Genomic DNA, 22,251 nt, shown 5'->3' with positions numbered 1-22,251 from the left:
AATGAAGTTCCCAAAGTCCTGACAACTGACAAAAAACAGTACCCACTCATCTTCTCCCACCTTTGTTTAGAATGGATTTGACAATTAGGGGTGATATCCTTTTGTCAAAACAAGCCTTCTGTTAAGTATTTTACAGGCACTCTAGGGATTCTGGCAAAGGGCTCACTTTTTGTACAGTTTATCTGGAGTAGAAATTTCCATTTTATCAGATGATGCTATAAAGTGAGATGAGAAAAAAAAAAAAAAACTCTTGTTTTTTCTTTTGGTTTCCTGATCCAGGAAAATAATAAATCTGCACATGTGATAAAGGGAATCTAAACAGAGAGAAATACTTGAAAATTTAGCTCAATGCTAGAAAATAGTTCTAAATATAAATATAGTTAAATACATGTCTATGCACAAGCTTCTTTTTTAAAGTATAAAAATCTACATTTATATAAATTGCTATCTGCAAGATTCATGCACACGTCTCACAACAAAGTTCAAGAACACAGGGAATGGCATGCAATACTGAGAGAGGAAAAAGCTGAAACATGAAACTGCCCAGGGTTCCCCAGGTGGCCCATCAGACCAGCATTCAAGGGACACAAATCCAGCACACACAGGCTTAGGACTTTGGAGAGGAAACCTGGTTATGGCAGAAGAAGCACAGCCAGTATGATCCAGATCACCTCCCTTGATGCTTTCTGGACCCCCAGGTGCACACTGTGCTTTGCAGTGCCATGGAATATTCCTTTCCAGCCAGAATTCTTCCACAGCACCCATATCCTCAGAAACATTGGGAAATGGTCATTGCTTTGGAGCACAACAACCCCCAAACATTTTAATTTAAAAAAAAAAAGAAGTGATTTTCATGAAAGCAGAAAATTCCAATTGTCTTGACCCCAAGGACCCAATGACACAAAAGAAGCACCAGCACCTCCACCTTACAAATGGTACAAAGTATCTGTGGCTGGTCCTGTCAAAAGGGGAGCATGAGTAGACCTGAAGTCTTTATAGTGGATCAGAGTAACCAATTTTTCACTAAATTAGATTTAAACTGTAATTACATACTTACTCATTTTGCATTTATTTGGAGCAGAAGGTTCTTCTAAATATAGTTCTGATACACAAGATCATCACAGGAGCAGGATGACTGGCAATAATGTTTTTTTAAAGACAGCAGACGTGTTCTTTGTGTAATAACAGGGCAACATGTATAAATAATTTTAGGTCTGCATAAGATATTGAGGAGGTCAAAGCAATCCTTTTTCCTCTCTGTGCCTGGGGTGTGGGTAGGCATCTGAATGAAAGAAAAACTTCCAGCAGAGACAGTCTTTTTTCCTTTACTTACTTGATCCACCCAAGAAGGAATATGGAAGAAAAAGGTCTTAACATAGTTGTCACTTTGAAATGTTCCAGTGTTTTAATTAAGGTCCAGAGTCTGGCAAAATTTGTCAAACTTTCCCTTTGAAAATAAGCTGGGTTTAACGTTCAAGAACGTTTCTCTGGGTTGTTAACACAGTTCTTGTCCAAAGCTGTGCTGAGCAGTGAGGTAGGACGAGGTGTGCTCCACATCCTTTTGAAGTGGCTGGAAAGACTCTCATGGTCCTCAGAGGGCTTTGGCTCCAACTCAAAATTCTAAATTTAGGCTCACTTGTAATTGTCCTTTTTCCTCCAGTAACTGCTCCATAACTTTTTCTATTTGTTTGCTTTTGTAATTAGAGGAGACAGAAAGAACTATTAAAGTTCTCCTTATGATATTCATGCTTATTCCAGAAAAAAATATTTTTTTACCACCTTTTGGTATGCTCATTAGAAGAATGAGAAAAAGATCAGAGGCAAACAAAAGCTGAAGTAAAGCTGCAGATGGGACTCAGTAGCTGATGCAAAAGGAGCAGACATACTCTGAGACAAAACAGATTAAAGAGAGCAGAGATGATGTAATAAAAAATGGGTCAAAATTCAAGATGCCATTTCCTTGGTTAGAGCATTATTGAAGTCAACAGTCTTGCAAAAGCAGGGTCAGGATGTGACTAAGAGTGAGACTAGTAGACTAGATGGTTAGTCTAGCCCTAAACTTTGACTTCTGAGGGGTTTTAAGGACTGATCCCTCCTGGTTTTGTCCATCATGCTTATTCAGTAGCAAAAGTGGAGATGAGATCAGGAGCTGGTGAACTCTGCAGGATCTAGTGGGAAAAAAATTGTGGGAATGGCTACTATTCCTGGAGTTTTCCCTTCTTAACAAATGTTCTCTTTTAAGAATAATGCTTGAAAAGATGTCCTAAGAGACAAGTTAATATTGTGTTTTTCCTTGATGAAACTTTAGAGGTGAGGTCTGCATTCCACAATGTGAGGACAGGAGTTCAGTCCAGGTGGGGAAGGTGATCTGGCAGCTCAAAGTTACAGGGGAAGGCTTTGGAGCTTGGCTGCACTTGCACCACTATGGCCAGTGCTCTGTATGGGGAAAAACTCCACGGGCTTGGCACATACAGGAGGGGGAAAAGCCCCAGTGGCTGGAGATTCCACAGATAAACCCTCATTGTCTACAAAGGAAAAGCCTTTGGCAATCCAGATAATATTTGAGATTAATTAACAGTTTGTTTAATGAAGCTGCAGCCAGACATCTTTAATCCAAACACCTTTGTAAAGCACATTTATATGCAGAGCTTTGGGCAATTACCAAAAGTACTGCTCCATAATAAGAAAACAAAACTCATTTATGAAATAATATACATGTATTAATACATTAAACCAAAGAATAATATACACTTAGATGTAACATAAAAATAACTCTACAAGCCAGACAACTTTGACAAGATCTCCTGGACATTTAAAAAGCACAATAAACATCTGCTTTATTTCTGAATGCCAAACCTTAAAAAAACCCCACTCTCTTGTTAAAAGTCCAGCTCCTTATTTTAATTAAGTTACCAGGTGTTTATAAAATATCATTCTCTTGTGAAACTACAGTAAACAGGAGAGATCCAAACCCCTGTAAATTGAGAATGCAGGCTTCAGCTGTCAGGATGTCATTGGGAAGATTCAAGTTGCTTTGTTGCTGTGCATTGGTGTGGTGACAGATGTATACTGACCATTTGAAGGAAAGTGAATGAGTTTAGAAGAACAAGTAGAATTGCTAAACAAATCATGTTTAAACACAGAGAAAAAAGGACAATGGAAAAGGAAAAAGAAAAGAGGAGTTTCAGTAGAGGGTATCTTATTTTATTGTTCTTATTATGTCTTTACTGGAACACACTGGAATAAATGCTCTGGGCTGTAAAATAACACCATTCAGCACAGAATGGATTAAATTCAGTCAGAACATCTTTTCTGATCCTTTGGTTACATTTGAGCAATGTTTGTGATTATGTCTCCCTTTTTTGGGAAAAAACACCAAAACATACCACGAAATTGCTGCATAACATGGAAAACCTTCTCTGGTTTGTATAGATGTACATATACATTTATCAAATAAACAGTGGCACTTTAAATTAGCAATGAAGGAAATATAGACATGACAAGGAAATCTAAGGAGATACGTGTTGCTAAGAAAAATAGGAAGTCTCTTCAGGAGTGTACTGTCTCTCTTGTAATTCATTAAGATGGTATGAACAGATTACAAGAATTGTTTAAAACAAAAGTGTTATTAATACTATAGATAAGAAAGAAAAAATATATATTGTAAGAGACACATGCAGATACACAAACATACTCTACTGCTTAGTATTTGAAGACAAAAAAAGATGATACAAACAATGGCCCAAAGATAATAAATTCCCTTGCATCACATTGTCTGAGAAGCCACTGTTAAAATCCTTCTATTAGAGATGAATATTTTTATATCAAAGATTCCATGCACTATAAATCCAAAGGTTGTTAGGGAACAGTAGAAATATGCAATGCTGCCAGAAGCCAAAGTGAGGAAGCAGAAGGATCACAGTAATTACAGGTCAGTTATTCTGGCATCAGTCCTAACTAAAATAATGGAAAAGCTGATATGGACTTCAATGGGTATAAAACTAAAGGATGACAGTATAATTGGTGCCAGTCAAGATGGCTATATGGAAAAGTAAGTTTTGCCAAACATTTTGGTGAATGCAACTACACAGGTGTAAGACTTGCATAAGACATTTGGCTTAGTCCCTCTGTGTACTCTGATTAAAGGACTGGCACTGACAAAAACAGTTTATGGGCAGAGTGGCAAACACCAGCATGAAGTGGCATGTTCAGCTTCCTGCCTGCCACTGCTCCTGTGTGCAGCCAGGCTAACCAGGGCCAGGCAGAGACACAGGAAGGGAGACCAGGAACAGTCTGTCATCAGAGGCAAGGAAACAGCAACAAGAAATCCTGATAGCAGTGCCAAAGCCCCCCTAACTCCACTAACCAGAGTTTTTCATGTAAAGAATCCAAAACCTAGGATAATTCTGCAGGACTTCAAGTAGAAGACATATTATGAGACACATGCTTAAAATCTGGATGGAGATCAGTGTCCAAACATTTGAGGTTCAGAGTAATGGACAGGTTCAATTCCATTGCAGAGAGAGCATCTGGGGGTTTTGTGGCAAAATATACAGACTGATCCCTGAAAGTTGCAACAGGAGAACTGAATCATAGTGCATTCCAAGCCCCACTAAACAACTAAGTCTAGTCCCAACAGATTTTGTGTACGTTCATCACAACACAGATGCTTTCATGTCTCAAGTCTCTTGGGAACACCATGCGTTTTGTCTGTTTTGTTTCTTAATGATTTGCAAACTTTTAAAACTTGGCTGTGTTGCTACTTTGCTTGTGGGTTCAAGAAAAGACAAGAATCCATAAGGCTTTGATCCACATGCTACTAGAAAAAAAAAGAGAAGAGAAGAAAACAGTGCTGTCAACAGGAAGATATAAGGGTTGGTTTGTGTGAATGGGGATAATTAGTTGAAATGTGATATGGAAATTGTTTTGGTTTTTTCTTTCTGGAAAATATATATATTTTGAGAACAGTTTTTATGTAAAGTGTTTTAGAGAACATTTTATATCAGATTAAATCTCAAAGATACTTTTTCTGGTCTCATCACAAAAAAAAGAAAGGACATTGAGTTTCATAGTTAGCTGCAGAAAAGAGAATTGTCATTAATGTTTTTATCAGCTATAGATTTAATAATCTAAAAGACTATTAGATCTCTTTACATCTTTAAGAATCACATTTCAGAAAGTATGGGTCGAGAGTTTTGTACACCTCACTTTATTGAGCTCAGCCTACTAACAAGAGAAAAAGAAAAGATACTTTCAGGGACTTCTCTACCTTGCTAGAGAAGTTTATGCAGCAGAAGATGCTGCTGTGGGACAGACAGCTGCTTACCTGGCTGGTCCAGCTCAAAGGCAGTAAGTGACTGTCTGGGGATGGCAACTTTCCTTCTCCTCATCAGATGGCTGTGAATTAAATCCTAAATAACAGCTGGGCTCCTGGTCCAAGCCAATTGTCTTGGCTCCCTCTATAGTCCAGGAAGGAAATAGGTATTTCTGAATGGCAGCTGCTCCCGTGAATGCCAGCAGTCTGTCTTTGCTGGAGTGACATGTCTTGATCCCCAATGGCTCTAGAGGGAACCTTGATGAGCAGCTTAGCCTGGAACTCAAACCTCCAACAGCCAACACCAGGTGAGGTGAATTATATTGAGTGGTACCACTGATACATATATCTAAAGCCAAAATACAACTGTGCCCATGAATTTAGCCACATGGGTCAGGTTTCAAAAACCCAGATAAGCACTAGAGATTTGACTCAGGCTTTAGAAAAATCCATTTCATATTTGAGTCAAATGTAGCTATAAAATGAAATGTGAGAACCTTATACATATATTTGAGAGGAGTGTTATGAAAATCGCTAGCTGAGAGGGCAAAAAGAGGCAGAGGTACTTTATAGCTTTCCCTTGGCTCAAGGGAGGCATGGAGCAAACTTGAATTTTGCCTCCAACACTCTCCAAAAAAATGGGAGAATGGCTGTCCACAGTTTTTCAGCTTTGGTGCAATGCTGTGATTCAAAAGCAATTGTGGTAATTGCTGTAACTACAAAGTTAATGCATGCAACGTTAATTTTGTTCACAGAGAGTTGTGCCAGTAATGGCACCATCCATCATTTTCTGTTAAAACAGGAACAGGTGTTAATCTCTACTCAGCAATAGGTGCAATGTGAGTGAGCAATAAGAAAAGTGCCAAAGAAGAAAAACCACTGTCAAAGCTCTCTGTCACAGTAAAACAATTTCTAGCAATATCTCTGTAATTGGACTCAACTAAAGAGTGAAAAATGGTTTGACTTTTCAGTGACAGGGGTTGTTAATGAATACAATTTTTCTCTTCCACCTTGATTAGCTTTCTGTACGAAGATCCATTTTAGCTCTGTACAATGTAGCTTAGGGTAATAGACACCCAGCTGCTGTAATCTTGTCAGTACTCCCACGTGCAGAAAAGTAATTTTTTTTCTTAGTTAGGCTGCTAAACTATTACCAGGTTTTCAAGCATAATGGAAAACAGTGCAGAATAGAATTTAAATAGGACTTCAACAATAATTTTGGTATTTTTCTAGCTTTAACAGCAACCTTACAAGATTTTTTAATGCTTTGCACATCCTGTCCTCCCAGGCATAAATCTATCCTCCCAGGGTTCCGGGTATTCCCAGATACCCTTGGCACTCCAGTGTTGGGTTGCTCAGCTCCATGCAATGCTACCTTGCAGAGCAAGAGCACAGCCCAAATCTCCAAGGGCTGGCTGTGCAAACTGGTTCATTCAGTGGCACTCAATTTATCAACAGGGCTCATTCCAAGCAGGTAGCAAAGCATTTCCAATAAGCAATCAGAGCAGTACTGCACTTTTAGTTACACTCTGTATTTGAGACATGCCCACAGGCCATGCCAGGGGCATGGCTTGGTCTAAGTAAAGGAATATGGTTGTGCTGCCCAATGCTCACACCCTTTCCACCAAAGGCATTCTGCACCATTTTTTGTTAAAAAGCAGCCCATGATCCTGACCTTCTCTGTCCTATGGCACTGACTGCAATAGCATTTGGGAAAGAACAAGGTCATTTGGGCAATGTAAGAAGGAATAAAAGGCAGTATTAAGTTGGAAATACATTTTTGGAACAAAAGTGAGCTAATAACTAAACCCAAGTTCTCTGGATTTGTATTAATGGTTTGCTAGTGCTACCCAGGGAGTGTCTTCAGCACTGGGGATACAATCTGATATATCATCAGTAATGAACCTACTGAGTTGCAAAATACATGTTCTACATGATTCAAATACTGAGACTTGAGAAACAGAGGCAGTTTTGAAGAGCCAGTTCACACCATCCTCTGTGCAGTGTTTCCCTCTGGAGTGATGTGGCTCCCTTGGTTTCAGGGATGAGCATGAGCAGGTGGCATCTCTGAGCTTCACTCATGGTCTGCCCTCGATTTCACTGGATTTGGGGTCAGCTGCAGACAGGATGAGGATCTGGGTAATGCATCTGCCTCACATGAAAATTCAAGCTTTGAGAAAGGACAGCAGATAAGCAGCACACCCAGAACATTTAGCAGGAAATGAAATATTTTGAGAAACAGTGAAAAAAAAAAGTGCATAGGTTATGTCTTTCATATGAGTATAGTCAGATATTGCAAATATTCCTTCACCTGTCCAGCTGATCCTTACAAATTATTCAGTGAGTGAGGGCTTTCCCAAGTGATCTTGTTTTGGTTTATTTTGGTTTTTATAAATAATTAATTTATTTTTCAAAAGGACTCTGAAATGAAAAATCAATGCACATTTTTCATTTCTCATGTATTCAATTTATAATCTGATGTTAGTACTGGAGATTTCAAAAGGAGAACTAAAAAAGAAAATTTTTCATTTTGTTTGAGAAAATTATTAAAGGCAAAACCTGTAAATCACAGAGATGGCCTTGGCGCTGACAAACAGATGAACCCCAGGAAATTTAAATGCAAATTTCACATTCCTTGTCAAGAAAAGAAACATAAAAGAAAATATAAGAAGAAGGGGTCATTGTCCATTTTTTCCTAATTCTCTTTTAATATAAATGCCCATGTGCCAGGAAGTAGAAGGTAGCGTAATATGCTAGCACTCTAAATGCACCCTTCATAATTGCTGTTAGTAAAAAAGTTTTAAAATGCCTGCAACTTTAACTCTATGTTTCACAATTTGCATATTTTTTGTATGTCTTTCAGCTGCTGAATTTATTCTTCCAATTATTATTTCTTTTTCAATAATAGGCTTCTATGCATGGGTATATTAAATAAAAAATTGTGTGTGGACTCTGAGCTCTCATTATATAAAATGTTCCTATCCCTCTGGCTTTTGAGATAACTTTCTTTTTTACTCTGCATCAGTAATTAGTTTTCCTGAATATATTATTGCACAAATTTGTGGGGAGCATTTGTTGTATGAAACACAAAAAATACAAACAGAGCATTCTAGGATTGACAGAACTGCACAGCCCAATGTAAAATCCCAACCCCACAGTAAGTGTGGGGTTTTTTAAGATTATGAAGCTTTTTGACTCGTGTATGTTTCAATGCTGTCTTTGTTTTGTACTGCTTTTCAAGTCATCTTTAAACTACAAAGAATTAAACATAAGTTGTGTATTTCTTTATGCTGTTGTGGCTTAGCTCCTCAAATGGGTATTTCTAATTCAACAACTACAACAGTACTGCCTATCCTTTATATGGTCTTAGGAGACAAATGAAATTTTTGTTGGTCTCCCTGTTACTCCCTTGCAGCTTTGGTGAACCTGAAATATATAAAATTAACAAGTATATTCTCTACATTATACTCTGATAATTATCAAATGCACATGCTCCAGACTTGGAAGCCATTTTTTAATTTTATTTTGCTCACTGCAGTGTTTTTGGGATTTTTGTCAGAATGAATTCTAAAACCAGCGTGGTGCCACTGGCTGGTTGTGGCAGCCTGTGAGAGCACAGCTGCCATGGGGGAGTAGTGGGCTCTGGAGCCCCACATGGAAACTTGGTCCTAAATTAGTGTTGTTACAAAGAAATCAATAAAATGTGAGAGAATTACAGAGCATTTGATGACATGAATAAGAAGAAGGTCGCTAGATATGAAAATCTGGGGTGCAAAATGAAGTAATATTAAGAACCCTGCTGATATAAGTTAATTTTGTTCCAAAAAAATCACCTTTTGGAGTCAAATGATGACCCCCATAGAAGTCCATAGTAACTCTTCCACAGCCTTATGCAGGGCCTGGATTTCATCTTCAACAGCCAGGAATACCCTACAGCAAATATTTTCATCTGTGAAGACAGAAAAGGAAAAAACAATTTAAGTATTCCTAACATACAGAGACAATGGATTAATGACATTATATTATTCAGCATATAATTAAATCCTGAACTTTATTTTCAAAAATAGTGCAATCATGTGTTTATATGTAGAGCTAAGGCACTTCTTCCCTTTTTTTCTTTTTTTAAACATTGCATGATGACATCAGCTAACGCTGCAACACTTCTCAGGGATTTTGTGCAGAATCTTAATGTTTACACTAACAACGTAATTTAAGAAAGTATATTATGTAAATCCTTGAATCTCCTAGGGTCTAGGAATGAAATGTAATGCTAATTTGATTTAGTAATTTGTTCTCTCTCCCCAGAAACACACAATTACTGCTTTTGAAAGACTTTTTTCTTTTTCCATCACGCTAGGACTAAATTGAAAACTGAGTCGGCAGCAAAGCCTGGGCTGGGAACATAGAAGAGCTCTGCTACTCAGGCTCTTACAGCCAGAACACAGAGTGCAGGGAGATTTATTTCTCAAAACGGAATGTTCATTATCTCTCTTTTTTTTTTTTTTTAAGCAAGAAATGGAAACAAAATAAGTCTTCTTGAAATTCCATAATAGTAATCCAAACGTGAAATGTGAGCTGAAAATAAGGTGCCTCTCTGTGTGTGTCTAGAAGAGAGAGGCCTTGTAGCTCTGTGCGTGTCTGTCTGCAGGAGGGAAGGAGGGAGGTTGTGTGTCTGTGTACAGTAGTGTAGAAATAGTTCATCAAATGAGTGGTTTCCTGTCCTGATCTGTAGATTTTCTTTCTTCCATGAAAGGAAATGGAGATAATTGATCTGACTTCCATCAGCACATAAAAGAGATTGTCGGCAATTTGTTTTCTGAAGGGCTACTTAAATACATGGTGATGTGGTGAGCAGGAAAGATCACCCACAAACTCTGCAGCAGTCCCAGATGCCTGGTGGGCACACCCAGAGCACCAACACATTCCGTCATTTGCAAAGTATGACTTTCTTTTCTTTCTCTCTCTCTTTCTCCCTCTTTCTTCTCCTTTAAGGACACACGGTGTCCCTCCAGGTTCTGCAGTCTGGGTTTGATTAAATAATTATAAACTTCAAGCAGCAGATCTATCATTTACATTCCTGAACATGCCAACATGTGCCTTTTGTGGGGATGCCAACCAATACCAAAGCTCCAGTCATTATTGTCATTGAAAATACAGTGGTTCAATGTTTGTGCTATTTCCTGAATTTTGGCAATATAATGTTGCCCAGCAATTTGCTGTTAGTGCCAACAACACTAAAGAACTTCATAATAAATCCTTTCTATATTTACTCAGTCCACCACTGTGTCACTGAAATTAGCATTTTACGATCTTATGCTCCAAGGAACCTATTTTCTCTCTTTTAACTCCATGCTATTATGAATCCCCACAGAAAATCCTTCAAAGCACGGTTTGCTTCAGCTTCTCTGTATAAGGATTGCTGTCAGTCATGTTTGTTTTCTGAAAAGATGTAGAGCTTGCAGCTTCATGGTACATGATGGCAAAGATAAACCAAACTAACAAACAAGAGTGTTTAATTTAGGGATATTACAGAGATTGCTTTAAAATGTCAGATGTCTTCATGCAGCCTTAAGTGCAGAAGACAAAATTAACAGAAGAAGATACCAAAAAAGTAACATGACCAGATCTTTCCCTGAGGTCCAGATGAGCCAACTCTGCTCATGTGAGTGACAGACAGAGTGAAGACAGAGGGTTTGACTTCTCTGAATGAAAATATCATGGTAATGGAAGAGAACAATAACCAGTGTAGGGGCCTTAGTGAAGGAGTGGGATATTCAGGGATACACCAGCCAATGCTTCACGGAAACCATGGGACCACTGGGGCTGAAATATTGTTGTAACTGGGTAATTCAGCCCTTTGCTTACAATGGTGTGGGAGAGAAGAAAAGAGTGCCTTTTGCACTGAAATCCTCAGAGGGACTTCCCTGTGAACCCTGAGTTTGGGATCCTGTCTAGGTGGTCAACATGGAGCCAAATTCCACTCATTTGTTTGGTCCAAGCAGAGGAGCAGCCATATTAAAAGGATTGAGAGGGAAATGAGAAGCAAGGATTTTCTAGAGAAAGGAAGAACAGGTTTGATTAGAAAGGAGAGAGAGCAGAGAGCAATAGTTTTTGCCTTTGCAGTGAGAGAAATGAAAGCAATGCCTTCTGGAAAGAGATGGATGACTGGAGAAGAGGAGGCTTGGAAGAGGCACACCAAGTGACACACTGCAGCTGTCATTTTTGTCACTGGAATAGAGGGAGGCTGGAACTTTTTGACTAATGGGAAGAACATCATTGCTATCCTCTCATAACCCTGAAAAGCACAAAAGATTTTGCTGCACATTCTGTCCTGTAGCAAATTCACCAGAAAAGCCCTCATGCCCCAGAGCGGGTTATTTTGGAGACGTGCACGTGTGTGTGCATGGTCACAAGGCCGGGGAGGAAGCTGCTCTGTAATCTCAGCCCTGGTGGCAGAGGCGGCTCCCACAGCCCCAGTGATGTGGGTGCACACCAGCTGAGTTACAGCTGCCACAGGCACAACCCCTCGTTAGGAAAATCCATGGCAGGAGCCATTTAACCCCTGCAGTGCTGGCCCCTCACAGCGGTTCGAGTGCCACAGCTGAGAGCGGCCTGGCCTGTGCGTGCTCACCGGGCTGGAGAGGCCCGCCCTGTGGGATCCGCTCCAGCCCTTTCCTTAATCACAGGACATTTTCAATAACAAGCATACCTCCAGGAAAAATAAGAAACTGCATGGCATAAAGAGAGTATCTACCAAATAAAAATTGGGTTATTTGGCTGAGCAGCTCCAGTGCCTGCAGCCTCTCTGTCCCCATTCCCTGGGGTGAGCCCAGGGGGTGCAGTGGTACCACAGCCACCCCAGGACACTCTCACTGCCCTGGGTAGCACAGGAATGGGAACAGGTCATTCCAGGGGACTGCTAAGGCTGGAAACAACCTGATCTTCAGGTCAGACTGAGAGAAATTTTGTAATAATCTATGTTTTGGTCCCCATGAAGCAGGCTACAAAGGAGTTTCTTATAGTGAGATGGATGCTCTCCACTGAGCCACGTATTAATCTGCTGTTTGTTAAGTGTTGTAATAGGAGAGACCCATTTCATTACAGAGAGAAAATATTCCAGCTGGTTGAATTAAGGCAGCACCCTACCTTTTCCCCCATTTTAGAGTTCTGACTTATTTGCATAGCAGTAGTAGTTTTATAACTTTGGTTTAAGGTGCCCAAGATGCTGGAAGGGTGTGCAATAGACACGAAAGGCAAAAGTATTCTTGCCATGCTGCTTGCACAGCTGGCTGGCTGTGTATCTCTATGTGTCAGATGTCACACATGCATTAGGTGAAAACATGTTACCAGGTGTACAAAGGTGCCTAGTTTCTGCCTCTGCTGGGTCCTCTTCCCATGGTAGAGGCATTCAAACTTCCAGAAACTCTGTCAACTGAGCATATAAAACAGTAAAACAAAAATAAAAAGAATCCAAATGTAACCAAAACCACTGGTTTTTTGTTTCTGCTTTTTCTACTTTAGATGCGCAGTTCAAATTCTTTCCTGGGTTAAATCTGTTGAGCTCAGTGTGTCACTGCTAGAATTTACATGGAAAGACATTTCTATAAAACACATCAATCTCTGGAACACAGAAATCTCTCCTGGCATGACTCTGTTGTGGCTGAGTTGTGTCAGCTCCTGCCTGTCAGCACTGGGGATGCAGGTACTGAAATTTGGGATGGGGGGATGGAAGGCTGGGACACTGTCTGGCACATCTGGTTGGAGGGAGCCTGGGGGAATGGGCTGGGGCAATTTCCAGCCCACTGGGGTGAGTTCCCTGAATTACACCATTACACCATTATACTCACTTTACGAGTTTAAACAGTCAGACTGAGCCCTAATTCTGTAGGCTTGTGGTGTGACCAGAAACCACCTCCTTTTCTGCTTCTGATTTTCCTCAGTAGTAAGGAAAACTGAGTTACAAGAACAGTATTTCACCAACAATTTCTTCTAAAACTATTCTAATAAAAACATCCTGAAACTAGTATTCATCTACTTCCTTTTCTAAGATTTTTTTTTGTTCTAAGGTGGTTTTTTTAGAAAAGTGGTTTTAATCTTAAATTAAAGGGCACAAAAAAGAGCAAAAATTATTACTGAAAACGACAACAACAAAAAATGTTTGCCATCTAACTCATGATCAAATTACTACTCAATTAGTTACTGAAGTTACAGTAGTCCTTCCCTTAATTTGTTACTAATGACAGGGAAAACATCTATAAAGTTGGTTTTGGGCTTGTAAAAATCTGAATATAAGCAACTAGAAAAAAAAAAGTATGGAGACTTTTCATATCCTCCAAGATACTGAGGAATACAGCAGATATCAACATTGTTTTAATTTATTTTGTCTGGTTCCATCTGTGTGCCCTGCACTGTTGGCTCGTCGTGATGCTGGATTTGTTATTTTATACTTCTGTGTATGAAGGTCACTTCTCTACTGATGTTTTCACTTACAGGACCTCATTTGTTTCACAAACCACTACTGCAAAGATGGAAAAAAGATCTTTGAAATGTTATGAAATCCCTATGATATGAGTGTGGCAGTGACTATTCTCACACTGTCACCACTGGGAGGTAATTTCCTTTGGATGGTTTTGGCCACTGATCCTGGATTGAAATCTTAGGTAGAGTGGCAACAATACAGGTTGAATTGTACCAAAAGACCTTTGTTAACAGTGTGAAAATGCACTTTTAAATGATGTTGTCCTTCCATCACCTTTGACAGTACTCAATCATTCCTATACACAAAGCACAGCAAAATTAAACAGGAAATTTTTTCCTAGTGTCTGGCAGGAGGCTGCTTGACATAGGAATTACTTCTGCCATGCTCATCATTAAATATCTGTTGCTGCAAGCAAAAAATTATATTGTGCAAACCAAATAAAACCAAAACAAGCCCTTTAGATCCCTTAGAGTTCCAAATTCATATATTCATGCTTCAAGATAGAACAGTAAAAAACCTGGTTTGCTGGGAGGGTGGGTCTTTGCTGGCTCTGTGTCAGATCATACCTTTGGGATTCTGCCATGTTTTCTGATTTTTTCAATTAGGCAAAGAGAAGAAAAATTATGTGAAAAGGATAGGCAAAGGGCATCCTACAAAATAAAACCCCTTCTATCAATACCTTTCTGAAGAAGACAAGTAAATGTAAGAGCAAAGCAGCAGTGAAATAGAGTGAAATAGAGCCCAAAACATCACTTATTAAAAAAATCATGTACACAGTCTCAGAGCTATTTGAGGCTTCAGCCCTCTGATGGATGCATAGGTGGAGAAAAAAATTCATGTTATGTTGCAATTCACTGATTCATGGGAGAACATCTCTTTTACCACTTTGGACCATATTTTCATTGATTTACCCCAAATATTAGTTCTCCATCTTTATCTTTCAGCTGTGCCAATGAATACAACAGGAGAGATTACAGATGTGCCACTGTGTACACTCAACCCTCTTTGAGGCACTGCAATAAAGGAGTAGGTGTGTGTTGCTGTCGAGGCAGTCACGACATAAAGCAGAGACCACAAGCAGTCTCAGTTGGCAACACTTTATTATTGAACATGGCTGATTTTTATACACTTTCCAATTGTTTATGCTTCTTCTATCTTTACTATTGGCCACAATAAATCAACATAATACTATTGGTGAAAGGTTATAGTGACTTAACTAACTTTCTAAAAATGCTTCGTCCAGCTGCAAAGTTCTATCTTTCTTCTTTTGGTCTCCTTGGTTACAGCCTTGGAGAGAGCTCCTCATCAGCTTCTTCTTACTTCTCAGCTTCTTCTCGCTCCTTTAGCTAACAGGCCCGCTGTTAGCCCCTTCCACAGCTGTGGATTCCCTCACCATGTGGTCCTGGAAAGCATTTTATTCTGGTCCACCAAATTGAATGGAAGAGTCTACTATCTTCAAGTACTTGTAGTGACTTGGCTGTTGGCACTTGCTGCACATTTTATCAAGGGCTTTCTAAGCTGTTCCTCCATGTTTGAGATGATGCTTCAAAGAACTACTGCAAAGACTGTTTCAATGGACCTGACTTTTTTCAGGACTGTAAACTCTAAGGCTGAAACAGTACATCAGCTCTTACAGGCACCTGAGACTGCAGCAATGTGTGCCTTGCCCAGGAGAGCCAGGAATGTGTTTATTTTGACTGTAGTTGTTTCTCAAGAACCACCAGAACACACAAGTAAGGTAAAAGATTTACAATGAACTTCAGTAAGAAAGCAATCAATTGATGACACTTGCCAAAGACCTATCTCCTCATGACAGCAGAGATCTTTCTGAATGCACAATCAGGATCTTTACAGAAATGGCTTAAATTGCATGCCACAAAAGAGTCATTTTTAAAACAAAGTTCCCAAACCTGCAGCATTGCCAGCCTGGCACAGAAGGAAAAATTTCCCCCTAACTCCCAGTCAGGAGGCCAGAGGCAGGTATTGGGCAGCCTGGTCTGCCTGACTCACATGCTGGCAGTGACTAACTTTCAGCAAGCCCCAAACACTTCTGAGAAGTGTGTGATTGCTGAAGGTCCTGGCAGGTGATCAGGGCAAGCCCCACCTGCCCGTGGTGCCCGAGGGGAGCGGAGCGTGGTGCCAGCACAGTTCGGCAACAAGGAGCCGACCCTGACCCTGCAGCAGCCTGGCTGAGGAGGAGGGAGCACGGCTCTCCAGCAGGCAGGAAGGTAGGCAGGCAGGGAACACAGTGTGTTGCAGTAATTTGGGATGACAGGGGAGACATTGCAGGTTATTATATCTAGCATACATTGGAGCTTTGTTTTGTCTAACTCGAGCGATATTCTGGGGCTCAGGACTCTCGCCCCAAAGTCTGGGAGGAAGCGTGGGGGGAGAAGAAAAGGTAGCAAGGAGGAACAAAACCACTACTATATTCACACTGGCCCAACACAGAGACCAGGCCACATTTGGGACTGATTTAGAAAACTATTTGGCAGCATCTGTGGAAAAATGGAAGATCAAATGATACCTTTCTCTAATCTAGGTGATTTCTGCAAGTTAAATATGAAGCATCCCAATCAGCCACAGTGATAGCCTCTCTACTGTGGAGCTCAGATTGTCTCCATTTGATGTGTTTGCATGTGGGTGTATACAACCACATCTAATACTGATCAGCTGGGCCTCAGAAAAGGCCCTTATCAGTAGGGCCTCAAAAGTTTTGCAGTGGGGATGGAAATCCGCTCTAGAATAATGTGAACCTGTAGCAATATGGCCATTTTAGTTACTGCTGGAGGTTCATTAGTGGTAGTGGAGTGGAACCACTCTCCCCATAAAGACCTGAAAAATAATTGGGTTAAAATAGGGACATCAGCCTTGACACCTGAGTTAGAGGTAAAGCATCATTAAGGTCTTCTGCAGGAGCAGAAAGTCTTCTTTCTTGAGCAGAAAAACATTAAGGTAGAGACAACCCCCCAAGATTACTCCTCAAAGACCATTCCTCCCTCATGTTGTGATGACTTCCAGTATGTGAATATTCTCAAAGACAATTGTTCTGATATGAAAAGAACACAGAACAGAGAGGTATTGCTGTCCAATATAGGACAGAGCTGTAGCCTGTGTGTTTTTATTAGAGCTGAGAGTTTAAGAAAAGAGCCCTGTAATGTGCATGTCTCCCTGGTGAGTTTATGCATGCTCCCACAGCTCTAATAAAAACATACGATGAAGGTAAATTAGGGCAGACGACTGCTTCTGTCAACACTGAGCAAACAGCATCTTTACGGTTTATGTGTGACTTAGAATTCAAGAATGCAGACTTTGTTTTTCATTGATGGGCTTGTTAAAGAAAATTCTTTGATAGTTCCAGAGGAAAAAGAAATTTTATAGAAATGTGAAGAGATTAAAGCAAAGAAAGAACCTTGACATCAGACGGGAGCTTGTTTGATTAGGTCACTCTATAGACGAGAAATAATTAAAAATAAAGAAGACAGATGGAGGATGTCAGGTGCTTAAAACAACATCTCGAGTCTACCCATGCTAGTCATGTGAGCCAAGACTTCAGGCTTCACAGATGTCAAACGTGTCTCTTGGCTGAGGGTCTCAGCAGGATGAGGAGAGGCACCAGATTTTGGTGTGAGCAGAATGGAGCTCGTACAATCTGACAGCAGCGAAGAACATTTGCTGCTGCTCACAAGCAGAGAAGGAGCTTTGCTGACACCATTCTGGGGCAGGCAGACAAGCTTGCCTCTAGTCTGGTTGCCTTTTGCTCCTCACCTGCTGCTGATTGCTCAGTCTGCCTGTGCATTAATGAAGTGGTTTTTTGCCTTAAGGAGCAACTTGTTGGGTTCCCAGGGGAGCTGCTCCCGCCTGCCTGGTGGCTGCGGTGCCGTGCCAGCAGCCAGGCAGGTGGTGGCAGATCAAAAAGAAAAACTCCCACAGAGCTTCTGGGGATTTCCTCACTAATATGCTGATACATACATTAGCTGACTGACTGACACTGCCTAAATATTTGTCCTTTACTGCTATGTTTGGCCATGATTTTACAGCAACTTTGGTGGTTTGTGATTTAGCCCACTTTTATGCATGAGCTGCTTTGACTTTTGCTTGCTGTCCATCTGCTAACTACCACTATAGGTTTACAGGGGTCGACATCAGGCCATTTCACCTGAGTTTTCTCTTTCTCAATGCAAAACAAATGAGTTTTCTCCTCTCACCTGTGTGCTGCAGCCAGTAACAGAACATTAATGGACTTTGACAGAAACTAAGGAAGTCTGCACTCATATTCACCTTGCACAACACTATATATTAGTCCAGAAGCAGGAAGGAGTTTTCAGTGTCTGCACATCTCTCCAGAAGTTATTTGCATGTTTTCTAAATTCCTACTGAACAGGGAAGCCTGGAAGTGACACAAATAATCCTCCAACCTGTTTCCCAGCCAGCACCAGGTTCAGATATAGCCAGAGATGAGGGCTGCTCCATAAAAGACCAAGACAGAGCAACACTGCTGGAAGGACACAAACCAAAAATATGTATCTTTTCACTGTAGTCACTCAAACACCTGAAGCTTAACCAGGAAAGGCAGACAGGTACCACTGTTCAGGTGATTCTAGAAATACACATAATTTAAGTTTCTTCCCCAATCTCCATTTGTCCTCCTACATAAAAGGAAACAGGTAACTTCCTTTTTTTAAAGTAAACTCAATTGGCTCATGCACAGTGTTTAACTGGAGTGATAAATACAGATGGTTTAGGAATTCAATTATATTTAAGTTCTTCTCTAATAAAGCTAGAACAGCTGGTTGCCAGATCCTCAGAGTGCTTCAACTTTGTCAGGAGCATCCAGCATATTTTGAAACCATCTCTTGACCCTACAGAGGAGGTCAATGTTTCTCCTGGCAGCCCACTAGTTATTTTTTAAGTGTCTTGATTTTTTTTCTGTGGCGTAATGCAATTTTACTCATTATCACTACAGATGTCAGACCAAGACCAGCAAGATTACAGCAGTAGCTGGAGCATATGGTTGAGTCATATGAATAATAATCATAAATCCTTTTTGACATTGGCCCATTATTACATCCTGATCATGTCCCCTTGGAATCTCTTGTTTGGTGTAATGTTTAAGTCATTATAAGGTATCTCTGGAGGTCTAGATTTATAGAGCTCTCTATTGGAGAAACACAGTATTAGCAGTATGTTTATACAAACATAAAACACATGAATATTAGATACCAATATATCTACACGTAGCGTTTATGGAGAACGTACAGGAGAAGCAATTAACAATTGACAGGCACTAAAAGAAATGCTTCTGATGACATCTTAAAATCACATGCCTGAACTAACTGTTAAAATGAAAACAAAGTGTATGTGTATAAAGAAAAGCAGCCTCTTGCACCCCCCACCCCAGATGTAACAGGGATACCCTAAAACTGAGACTTTTTGATTAGGAAAGAGCCAGTCTTGCCTGAGATACCACATAATGGCCAGTACAAACACTTGCAGGCTAAATACACAAATGTGTCAAGTGAGCATCATCAGTAGCACCGTTGACTTATATACATTAGACATTACTTCACCTTTGGTAAAGGCCATTTCCTCAGTTAGGGCAGATTTCTTTTTGCCAGTGCCCTCCACCCATCTGTCCCTCCTGTACTGGAAAGCCCCCGGTAGCTGAGCCAGTGTCAGTGGTGTTGGGGTGATACACAGCCCGCTTAAGGAGGTGCTCCCCCTTTGCTCTCCCTCCCACTGTCTCTCTTGCTCCCCTTTTGCCCCACTCTTTGTGCTGTTCTGTTTCTAAAGAAGGGGAATATTTACAGGAAATTCATATTTTCCCAAAACTAATTAAGTTTTCCCAAATTCAGCTTCATTGTACAGTGGGAAAACTTCCCCTTTTTTCACCTACATCTCTATGCTGAGTGTACCAGCAGGCAGCTGGAGCTCTTGTTTAATTTTGGCTGCCCCTCAAACACACATCACACCAAGTTTTTATGCAGACTGGCAGTTTTCTCCATGAGAAACACCAGTGGCTGCAGCCCAGCTGCCTCCCAGCACAGGCAGGTGCTCAGCAGCACCTGCACCCATCCTGCACAGCCCAGGGAGGGCTGCACAACCAGCACAAAGGGGCTGGCTCTGCTCTGCACACACAGCCTGGTAAGGTGGTGGCCTCAGCAGTGGGAGAGGGAGCCTACAGCTTGATCTGAAAGGGTTTTAGTTGTAAAGGACCCCATTTTTGTTTCAAGTACAAAAGCGATAAACAGAATAAAATTAATCTAAACATGAAAATACAATAAAAGTAATTCTCCACGTCTGACCATCTGTCCTGACCTTGACTGGAAGAGAAACCAACTTTGTACAGCTGTGGTCATTAAGCTCAACATGGCAAAGACCTGAAAGCTTAAAATGATTCAACACATTTCTGTTGAAAAAGGCAGCCTTGCTCTTGAATAAAGAGTAGGGGTGTTGTGGGTTTTATCTTTTTTCTGGTTTTTTTTTTGATAAATGGAATACTCATTATTATTGGGAATTTTTTCCCAAGAGTCAGCATGTTTCTTGCAAATAAGTGAAATATTTAGGCGTTTGCCAATTAACAGGGCTTTTGGAAGTGCTTCCTATGTGAAGAAAAGAAGCAGATTGCAATACACAGAAGTTATCCAAGAGGATACTCCAGACAGATGCACCAGAGATGACATCTGTCTTGTCATCAGTAAAAATGATACAGAGCATATTGCTAAGTTATTCAGCAATTTCCAAAGAATCCTCTTTAATGCACAATAAGAAACAGATCCTGGTTGTCTTTTCATGGATGTCAGACTTAAACAAAAACACAGAACATACTTGCAAGCATGGGTGTGAAAGGGGACTTTCAAGTACAGGCCTATTAACTGAAACATTCTGCTATAAGATATCAAAAGACTGCCTATTTGCCACAAACTGCACAAAGTTATACTCATTTTTCTTAGTGGCAGTAAGTGGTTTTAATGCAAGTAATGGAATTTAAAACCAGAAAGTCCTTATTACAATTCAGAGTGCCCTTTGTCCTTTGATAATGAACACCATATTAGTGTCTTGAAGAAAACCCAAAACCCTAAAATGGGATATGTTGTTTCAGCATTTAGAACTAAGTGACCAAAATTTTACTACTGAGAGTTGATTGCATCTCCTTGCATATACACAAAAATCTAAAATCAAGTTCCAAATTCGCAGTTATGCCAGCAGTAAGAGCAAAATGAAGATGGACAAACACATAATAAATTAGAAAAATATGCCAAAAAAGTGATGATATTTTCTTTTAAAAAATCATGTGTGATATTTGGTAGAAATCTATTCTATTTGCTGCATTAAAAAAAGATAATAGGGAAAGGAAAGGAGGGAAAGGTAAGGCCAGGCAAAGCAAGGGACTGTAATGCCTGAATTGCATCCAAGGGGCTGCTGGAACCAAATGTGTTCCAATTTTAACTGCTCTCACCATAAAACTTACTTTGTTAAAAAATGAAAGCAAAATCTTAAAATTAAAAAAAATTATTTCAGCTACAAATGCTGATCATGGAAATTCTATTTTTGGCATAGGTAAAATTGATTATCATAGTAAAATAGGGCAGTATTTATATATGAATGGTGTTCAATAAAACCTAAGAACGCTTGTACCTAAAACATAACATGAAGGTTTAAATCATATTTCCCAAGTAAACAAGTTTCACGATACAGAAAAATAATAAGGTTAACAAATTTTCCTCCCCACCAAATCAATGGCTAAGGAGTACTCCTGAGATTCAGTTAAATTATATCTCTATTTGCAATCTGCTTACCCATATGCTCTGCTCTGGACCACAGAGACAAACCCACCACTGTGGAGTTTCTTCTGGTGATGTAAAGGGCTGTCAGGTGGGGTTAGGACACACCCACTCTGAATGAAGGGAAAAAAAAGGCCTTTAATCAGTCAAGTCCTTCTCCTTAATTAAAAATGAAGAAAGCATACTTACTATATGATCAGTTTGCTATTACACAAACTGATGAGGAACCAAACTAGATTATAACAGCAAAAACATTGTTAAATTATCAGTTAAAGATTGAGAACACCTTTTACAAGAGTATAATAAAGATATTGGGGAAAAAAGTCTTTTTGCTCCCAGAATTTTGATTTTGTGTAAAATGTGAAAAATGCTGTGGCTTATTGCAGATCAGGAGTTAGCATTTGTTATGAATCTGGCCTTTTGAATACTAAGCATTAAGAAAACCTGGAAACTGTGAATACTGATTAGCTTAAGAAATGGAAAATGTGAATAGTGAGCAACTCAAACTAGTTTCAGATGAAAAGTCTGAGGTAGAATTATTCATGAAAGTATATTCTCTTTTATTTTGTCTATTTCACTTCTAAATCAGACAAGTAGAAGGCTGTTCAGTCCATCTATTTCCAGATTATTGCAGTGCTGCAGCATCCCACCAAATAGAAAAACTTCCCTTCACT

The sequence above is a fragment of the Agelaius phoeniceus genome, chromosome 11 (assembly GCF_051311805.1).
Source record: "Agelaius phoeniceus isolate bAgePho1 chromosome 11, bAgePho1.hap1, whole genome shotgun sequence".
Taxonomy (NCBI): Eukaryota; Metazoa; Chordata; class Aves; order Passeriformes; family Icteridae; genus Agelaius; species Agelaius phoeniceus.
Note: the sequence above shows the minus strand (reverse complement) of the source record.